This window comes from Nicotiana tabacum, chromosome 11 (assembly GCF_000715075.1).
Source record: "Nicotiana tabacum cultivar K326 chromosome 11, ASM71507v2, whole genome shotgun sequence".
In the NCBI taxonomy this organism is placed as follows: Eukaryota; Viridiplantae; Streptophyta; class Magnoliopsida; order Solanales; family Solanaceae; genus Nicotiana; species Nicotiana tabacum.
In genome coordinates this window covers 41,245,575-41,255,887 of record NC_134090.1, presented here as the reverse complement: position 1 = coordinate 41,255,887, position 10,313 = coordinate 41,245,575, and the positions used below count along the sequence as shown (strand labels likewise).

The window sequence follows — 10,313 nt, the reverse complement described above, 5'->3', positions numbered from 1 at the left end:
AGAGCGGCGGCAGGAAGATTGTCACGGGAAGAATCGTCAGCCATTTTTAGCCAAAAAAGAAAACTTTTCGGAAGAATTGAGAAGATTAGGGATTGCAATGAGCAAGAAAGTAAGCAAGAACTCGAGATATCAGAAAAAGAGATATCTGGGGAATTCTCTCAAAATGAACACAGAAGTGTGAGAAGCAAATGACAAAGTTTCCCTATTTATAAGAGGCACAAATTCCCCGAGCTCGAAACCCAAGAGTCGCCATTCGAATCCGACGGGACACGAAACGTTTTAGTTCCTCGGAAACGTGTCATAATGATGGCGTTCACGAAGCAACGCTTCATTTACCAACCGACGTTTCGATTCTGAAACCATCGTAATGATACACGAGTATCGAAAAAACATTCCCACACCACCCAAAATACGCAGAAAGCGACTAAGGAACAGAATGAGTGGTCAGATTCCTCTCGACTACGTCGTACACGTGTTTCGTCCGTAGGTCCCGACGAGGCACGACCCCGACGAACGAAGGGACTAACTGTATTGGTCAAAATCTGACCACTTCGACCAGGGTGGTTACGACCCCATTCTTGCCACCGGGTAGAAGAGGTGAATAGAGTTAACCTCATCGCTCCTTTAAGGCATTCGACACAGCAACAAGGGCAATGCCTCCCACGACAAGGAAACCCCACTTACCCAAACACGTCAAGTCGGGGTAGGGGTAAAAGGGTTATTTCGACTATATATACAAGCAAAAGGAAATTCTCAGGGGTCTCTCCTGGGGGAGCCCTCTCACAGAACAAAGAGAAGAAAAAAACTCCAAATCTGGGGGAGCCCTCTCACAGAACAAAGAGAAGAAAAAAACTCCAAATCTGGGGGAGAGAAAAAGGACTTTTCCAGAAGACAAAGAGGGGAAGAGCTCCATTCTTATATCCCGAAAGGGCAAAGCGATTGTAATTCTTCTTCCCTCTCTATGGAGAAGAAAGACAGTGCTCAATTTTAATAAGATCTTCGATATTCTATTCGTCTAATATGCAATTGCTGTTATTCAATCTTTCGATCTGGTGTTTATTAAGTTTGACTATGATTTACCCCTCATCTTCGATTGATTTGCTTAAAAAGAGTTTAAAATCTTTTGAGTCAAACAAATATCACAATTAACACATTGGCTGAACTTTCAGCTAGTTATAATATACGAATCCAGATTAGCTTTAGCATTACAACAAATTCTGATACTTTTGTAATTAGAATATGACTCCACAGAGGCCATTTCCATGATTGAATATGGAAATGATCAGGGGAGGAGCCACAATGCCGACTACGGGTTTGGTCGAACCCAGTAGCTTTGGTTCAAAATTTTTATTTATTTTTTAAAAATTAATTAATTATATATAAATATTAATTTAGAACCCAGTAACTTAAAAGGATTAAAAATCCAGAACCGATAAGCTCAAAATCATAGCTCCGCCTCTGAAAATGATATGCTAACTAAAGTGATTATTGCATGATATTAATTACTTCTTAGAGTAGTCAATATGTAGCCATGTATTGGAACAAGATGAACTTTTTGATAGGGAGAAAGATGCACAAACGAAAAACGCTAAAAAAGAACAAAATAATTTTGTATATAAAGATATGATTTGATTCCGATTATGAGCCGGGACGAAATGCTATGTGATACCACTTCTTTTGTTAAGGATAGGTAAGCCTCCTAATATCTACTATTCCAGCATCTTTCATAACCCCCCTCCAAAAAAAAAAACGTTAAGGGGCATTTTAATATTAATAAAAAAAAATTACGCTATGTAAACTTAATACACAATGTTGCCTGTTGATTACATTACGGTTTCATTTAATCATAATCAATGGGCATGTTTGGTTTATATACTCTTAAATTAAATGGGAATATGGTGTATTTGAAAAGTCTGAATAACCATTTTACAACTTTCAAACATATTTAACTAATTTTGATGATAAAGTGGAATTATTAGCAAAAATTATCCCTTATCTTTGGGAATAAATCTAATTTTGTCCTTCATCTATCACCTTGAGCACTTATTGTCCTCTAACTTTACCAAACTAAACTAGCGATAAACCCAGTGGCTTTTGCTAACTGGGTAAAAGTTAAGAAAACAAAAAGATTTACAAAGTGTTCTTCCCAATTCCCCCCAAATAAAAGTTCTGTTAGCGTTAATAGAATAGCTTTGTAGTCTTCGTCTTAAACTTTAGCTCCAATAATCTTCAACTACATCCTTCAAAAGTTTTCTCCATGATTTGATTTAATTTCATGGCATAAGAACAATGTCGAGTTTCAATAGTCTTAACCAAAAACTTCAACAACATAATATTCATTAAAAATAAGAGTAGCTTTTCTCACCAAAAATTCTACAAACCAGAAAAAATTGACACCAGAAACACTTACAGATTCATGCAGAGGATAAAACCATTTAAATTGACACTAAAAGCACTTCACATATTGAATAAATTGAAACTATAAACCTGAGCTACCGAAACCATTACAGTCATACCAGTAAGTAATAATCGTTGCCGCCGACCAAGTTTCACTATATTTATGTTGACATTATGCTGCAATTCCAAGGTTATAGTTTGCTTTATAAAAAAATGATGTTGCTTGGTTACTGTGAGGAAGAACTGAATTAGGGGAAGAAAATATTGGGAAAGAAAACTCAAGATAGGTGTATCTGTTTTTACAAAGGTGATATAAATTTCATGTAAACCCCGTTAATTTTGGTGCTCTCCGTTTGGTTTTTCTGTTAGTAGACTAAAACTGTTCATGTTTGGTAAAGTTAGAGAACAATAAGTGTTCAAGGTGATAGACGAAGGACAAAATTAGACCTACTTCCAAAGATAAGGGACAATTTTGATTAAAATTCGATAAAAGTGTGAAAGAGTCAATCATCAATAGTTGATAACAAAATATTGAAAAAACAATAATATTTTTGTTAATAGTTGACTTGCAACAAAGCACAATATTTTTTCCGAAATTAAACAAGACAGCATGCACAAAATCATGACTCTCTATATAGGTCCAAAATTGGAGCCCATACTATTTGCAGGAATACTACTTATGCTAGACACTTCTTGCATATCATATCCTGCCCCAAATTTACATATCCAAATTCAACAATAAGGTTCAGAGATGTAGAAAATATATAATAAAATAAATAGAAATGATTAAAAATAAGACACACACAGAACCCCTAAAACGGAACATTCCTCTGAGGCCGTAACACAAGGGGATTCTTTATCTCACAAGACAACTACAGAACTTCTTCCAAGTCAACTGGATGGACCTCATCCTGGTGTTTAGGACCGAAAAAAATCAGGTGTCATGCGGAAGCTAGTAAAGTAAACCTTGAACGGCGATAAACCACATAAGAAAGGAGAAATATACCAAAAGAGACACAAACATTTAACGTGGTTCGGTCAACTGACCTACGTCCACCGCGGAGATGAGCAATCCACTGTATAAAAAGAGAGTACAAAATATCGAGAGAACAACCTCACGAAGAAGCAAACACAAGTGACACACTAACACTTGTTCCATAAAGTTCTCCCCCTAAACACTACTCTCAAGCCCCTATAGTTACATTGTGGATGCTACTGAATGAGAAGGACGGATCTTCAATTTATTGAACTCCAAACCTTTTCCTACAAGAAAAATGACTAGCCAAATATAGGAGAATTATAATTTCCTTCTATAAAAAGGAAAACCCAATTAAGGTAATTATATTGCTCTTTCCTTCAACAAATAGGAAAACCAAATATGGTAAGAAAATTATGGCAAACACCTAACAATTCTCCCCCTTGGCCGGAATTTTCTGACAAAATAAACTTGATCCACCTTCTTCACATAGCCTTCAACAGGTTGCATCTCCAAATCTCCACCAAAAAGTTTGTCTCAACGTGCGTAGCACACCAGTCAAATTTCTCAGACAAAAATTACGATTATTGTCAAATATGTTGCAGCTAGAACTGAACCCGCCAAGATGAACCTGTCTTGAACCTTGCTCTGATACCACTGTTATGACGAGGAAGAGGCAAATCCGAAAATAAAGAAGATAAAGAACACCAAATTTTAACGTGGAAAACCCTTCAAATCGAAGGTAAAAACCACGGGATCACAAAGATCCAAAAAAGGCTCCACTATAACAATAAGAGGGTTACAAAAATTCTCCAAATTGGCTACACAGTAAGTGCCAAACACGGAGCAACAACTGTAACAAGAGCAACAACTAATCAATTGAAGAAAGAGGAGAATCCACAAAAACGAAAGCTCTCACAAAAACCAGTCTTATGTGATTAAGTCTTTCAAATACTTGTATCAATGAGCATAGAATAATTCTCCAAGGTTTTCCTATTTATAGATCATGAGTGGTGCTTTCTCTTAAAGCCAAAACCCACTCAAAATAGGAATAAACCGAATCCAATTCCAAATAGGAATGGAAACCAAAAGAGAATAGGATTAGGCCATTGGGCCTTTGGCTGGACAACATGGGCATGTGCCCAACAAACTCCCCCTCCAGCCAAGGGGCCAAATGTGTCTTCAAGTAGAGGAACTATTGACAGGCTTCATGCCTGCCAATTTTCTGCAAAACACATGCTTATCTGCAAGCTTAACTACAAAGTCATCAGGCTGCTCCATATAAATCTCCTTATCTAAATCACCATGAAGAAAAGCAGTCTTGACATCCATCTGCTCAACCTCTAAATCTAGACTTACAGCTAAGCCTAGAACCACACGAATAGAAGACATCTTCACAACAAGGGAGAAAATTTCATCAAAGTCAACTCCCTTCTTCTGGCCAAAACCCTTAACAACTAACCTCGCCTTGTATCTAGGCACAGAGGTATGATTATCTTGCTTTATTTTGAATATTCATTGTTAGATAAAGCTTTCTTACCTTTCGGCAATTTCACTAACTCATATGTGCCATTCTCATGGAGTGACTTTATCTCATCTTCCATCGCTTCGATCCACTGATCTTTGTGAGTATCTTGCATGGCTTCATCATAATTCTCAGGTTCTCCCATGTCAGTCAAAAGTACATACTCATCAGGAGGATAGCGCATGGATTTTTTCTTCTCCCTTGTAAATCTTCTAAGAGAGGTTTCAGGAGCATTTGAAGTAGTTACCTGTGCAGGAATTGGTTGCTGATCAACCACAACTTCATCAACTGGAGCATCCATAACATCTGCACCATGATGATCATTTTGATCTTGATCACTATCTCCATCATTGTCTTGGGTTCCTTCATGTGCAATAGGTGCCTTAGCAATTGAAACTGGATCAACATCAACTAAGCTCCATTACTCTGAGAATCTATCTTCTCAGCTTTGTCAATATCTTCAATAGTTTGGTCTTCAAAGAATATTGCATCACGACTTCTAATAAGTTTATTGTCAACTGGATCATAAAAACGATACCCAAACTCATCTTGACCATAACTGATAAAGATGTACTGCTTAGTTTTGACATCCAGTTTCGATCTCTCATTTTTAGGAACATGCACAAAAGCTTTACACCCAAAAACTCTCAGGTGATCATAAGAAACACCTTTGGCAAACCAAACTCTGTCTGGGACATCACCATCCAAAGCAACTTCAGGAGACAAATTGATAACATAGGCAACAGTGTTAAGTGCTTCCGCCCAAAATGTATTTGTAAGTTTAGCCTCTGAAAGTAAGCATCTAACTCTCTCAACTAGAGTTCTATTCATCCTCTCTGCCAAACCATTCAATTGATGTGTCTTGGGTGGAGTTTTCTGATGACGAATTCATTTTTCCTTGCAATAGTTATCAAAGGGACCACAATATTCACCACCATTGTCAGTGCGAATACATTTTAATTTCTTCCCCGTTTGTCTCTCAGCTAAGGCCTGAAATTCCTTAAACACACTAAGTGCTTGATCTTTAGATTTCAAAGGATACACCCAGAACTTACGAGAATGATCATCAATGAAGGTCACAAAGTAAAGTGCACCACCTTTTGACTTTACTTTAAAAGGACCGCACAAATCAGAGTGTACTAGCTCCAATAAATCGGGCATTCTTGAGGGAGGATGGCTATGAAAGGAAACACTTTTTTGTTTGCCAGCTAAACAATGTATGCACATTTTCAGCTTTGCTTGTTTCACTCCAGAAAGAAAACTTTTCTTGGCCAAACACGTAATCCCCCTCTCACTCATATGACTCAATCTTCGATGCCACAATTCTGACAAAGTATCACTTTCCACCAGATTTATTGAGTCATTAATAATAGAGCCTTGTGTCACATATAAATAACCAGACTTGACTCCTCGAGCCACTACTAACGAGCCCTTGGTGAGCTTCCATTGGCCATTAAAGAGGGCATTATGGTAACCTTCATCATCTAATCTGCCTACGGAGATCAAATTGAAAGGAAAGTCTGCAGCATGCTTGACATCTTGAAGAACTAACATTGAACCATTATTAGTTTTCAAACAAACTGTGCCAACACCAAACACCTTAACTTCACTGGCATTGCCCATTTTTAACACTCCAGAATCAAACAGGAGTATAAGATGAGAAAAGTCTTTTCTTGGTGTGACATGTGAGGTAGCTCCAGAATCTACTATCCAGCTCGTCTCATGGGATACAAAATTGATGGCATTTTCATCATAAGCAAAAAGAAGGTCATCTCGAACAATAGCATCAACATTGTTCTCGTTATTTTTAGCTTTCTTTCCTTCTCTAGTGTCTTGGTTCAACTTGCGGCAAAACCTTTTGATGTGTCCTTTCTTGCCACAGTGGTTGCATGTAATATTATAGTATTTGGACCTTGACTTCTACTTTTACCTCTATTCCTTGAGCCTCTTGTTCTATCTCTCCCCCGGTTTTCAGTAACCAAGATATCTTCTTGTGAGGACGAACCCTGAGATTTTCTCTTTACTTCCTAGTTCAACACACCACTCTTGGCATATTCCATAGTCACCTTACCTCCATGAGATGAATTTGTCAAAGAAACACGAAGAGTTTCCCAAGAGTTCGGTAGAGTATTAAGAAAGCCAAAGTCCTTGTATCTCATCATCAAAATTAACTCCCATTCTAGATAGTTGATCAAGGATGCCTTGAAAATCATTTATGTGATCAAGGATATGACTGTCTTCCTTGTATTTAAAGGTCATCAATTGCTTTAGCAGAAATAATTTGTTGTTCCCGGTTTTTGAAGCATAAAGAGTCTCTAGCTTTTCCCACAATGATCTCGCATGTATTTCGTTCACAATATGGTTGCGGACATTATCTTCAACCCGTTGCCGTATATATTCACATACTTGTTGGTACTCGAAATCCCAATCTTCATCGGATATACTCTCTGCTTTATGAGCTGAAAAAACGGGTAGATGCATCTTCTTCACGAACAACAAGTCTGTCATCTTGCTTCTCCAAACATTATAATTTCTCTCATTTAAACATACCATCTTGCTCATATTCGCCTCCATTCCGTAACAACCCGGATAAATAACCAAGGCTTTGATACCACTTGTTAGGACCGAAAAAAATCAAGTGTCATGCGGAAGCTAGTAAAGTAAATCTTGAACGACGATAAATCACACAACAAAGGAAAAATATACCAAAAGAGACACAAATATTTAACGTGGTTCGGTCAACTGACCTACGTCCACCGCGGAGATGAGCAATCCACTGTATAAAAAGAGAGTACAAAATATCGAGAGAACAACCTCACGAATAGGCAAACACAAGTGACACACTAACACTTGTCCCGTAGAGTTCTCCCCCTAAACACTACTCTCAAGCCCCTATGGCTACATTGTGGATGCTACTGAATGAGAAGGACAGATCTTCAATTTATAGAACTCCAAACCTTTTCCTACAAGAAAAAGGACTAGCCAAATATAGGAGAATTATAATTTCCTTCTACAAAAAGAAAAATCCAATCAAGGTAATTATATTGCCCTTTCCTTCAACAAATAGGAAAATCAAATATGATAAGAAAATTATGGCAAACACCTAACACCTGGACCCACTCGAAATTCTGCACCAACTTGGCCACCCATAGCATCACTGTGACCAACCCTAAATTCTTCCCCGGGCATACTCTCCTCCCTGCCCCAAACGGTGCCAAGCGGAGGTCACCACCTCTCACGTCAACATTCGCACCACCTTCAACCTCCATGAAACGCTCAGGCTTGAACTCAAGTGGATTTTCCCACACATCGGAATCATGTGTAATAGCCCACATGTTAACCATTGCTGTTGTATGAGAGGGAACAACCATGCCATTGCTTAGTTGAACGTCAGTTGTAGAAAGTTTTGCCCAAGAAAGAAGTGGACCTGGTGGATGAACCCTTAGAGTCTCCTCCACAACTGCTCATCAGTCACGGCTTTACCCATTGTGACATCATTAACTTCTTTTTGTAACTTCTTCTGCACCTTAGGGTGTAATATAAGCTCCGCCATAACCCACTCTGTTAAGAGTGCTGTAGTATCAGTTCCTCTAAAAATCATTTCCTGCATAACATTAAATGAATTAACATAATCTGCATAATTGGCTACATAGAAAGTTTTCACAATTAAGTACAACCATTTAACTAAATTCAACTTGCTAGTCAAGAGCATATTAAACGTTTCAAAATTACTCACCTACATTTAATGTGAATAATTACGGTTATGTAAATGTATTATTTTTACGTACCCATAGAACAGCAACCATGTCATCTTCCTCTAGCTTTTCTGCTCCATCAAGAGACAAAAGAACGTCCACAAAATCTGCATTATCCGACACCGTTTTGGATTTAGCACTGCACCTGTGTTCCTCAATAATGCTTTGACAAGCTTTCGTACACGTGGCACAAGAGCTTCACAACGTTGGACAATACCGGAAGGGTCATAGAAAAACCTCAGCCAGGGAAGATAATCAGACCAATTAAAAGCACCCAATCTTTCAAATCCTTCCTTCACCATATCTTGCAACTCCTTTAGCTCTTTGCCATTTTAATTATAGCGTTTTCCAAAAACACTTCCCATTATATTATTCAAAGCAGCCAACTGCAAATGTTTCCTCAAAGAAACTGTGCCATGTTCCAACTGCTCATTTACTATGTCACGTACCATAACGGAGCAGTCAAGTTGACGGCCCGTTTCATGCGCCGCAATTCGCTTCGGCCCAAAGAGATGCGAAGAAGCGATACGGCGCAAGAGACGCCAGTAAGTTCGTTAGGAGCAAATCCAATGGCTCGGCTAAACATAAGGCTCTTAGCGGATTGTTTGATGGGACGGTCAGCGAAATGAGGAGAAGTTAAAATCTCTTTAGCTATTTGAGGATCGGAGGACACAACTACAGGGGTGGAACCAAGGCTAAAAGCCATAAGCTGTTTAGCTTTTTGAGTCCAAGCCGCGGAGGCTAAAGAGCGATGAGCCAAGCCGCGGCTTAGAGTGAAAAGGTTACCGATAATTGGAAAACCACGGGGTCCAGGAATTGGGATTTTTCCACTGCGGTTACGACCATTTTTCCAAGCTAGACCCCCGGGGGAACAAGCCCAGTTGATTAGAGTGATTGACAAAAAGACAAGGGAAAGGATAACATATTCGTCAAGAAGATTTTTGGAACCAAGAAATGCTGGTAGTGTAAACACCCACCAGTTGGAATCCTTCGTCACCATAGCCAAATCCATGAAAATGAAAGGTTTAGACAGAGATACTGAGAGAAAGAGGTGAAGAGACTCAAGAGAGAGAGAGTGGAGAGATGGAATTTTTGATGTTTTAAAATGAAAAGTTTAGTGAGTTTAAATAGGTTGGGAATTGGAAGGAGGCAATCAATGAAAATTGAGTCAAATTCAATGACTTACCATAAAATATTTAGTAGTCATATTAAAAAAAAGTTTTAGTAATCTTATTCATCAAAATCTTGTGATAAATCATAGGTAGAAAGTATTTCTTTTGAACATCTTACCATAAAACATACTTAGTACATTATTATCTCGCTATAAAAGAAAATTCCAGGTCTTTTGGTTTGGATTTTGTTTTCCAAGTCAAAAGATATTAATGGAACTTCCATATATAATAATGATAAGAGACTATAACTGTTATAGAAACCTACTGAAATACTAGAGATAAACTAGGGAAAATAATTAATATATTATCATGTTTAGCTAAATATCTAGGAATTTATCACATCACCTTTCTTAAAATTAGAATTATACATACATAAATGATCTACAAGTATGTACGAGTATTAAGTTAGACCATAGACCATTTCGTGTAGAGTCAAAAAGAAATTTCTCGCAGACTCAGCTTCTCCGACGTGGCTTTTTTGTAATTTT

General features: G+C 38.0%; 1 pseudogene; it reads right to left on the bottom strand.

The window, feature by feature from the left end:
- Positions 1-3,209: 3,209 nt before the first annotated feature.
- On the bottom strand, positions 3,210-9,763 carry LOC107807342 (cytochrome P450 78A7-like; annotated as a pseudogene).
- Between the last annotated feature and the right edge of the window lie 550 nt (positions 9,764-10,313).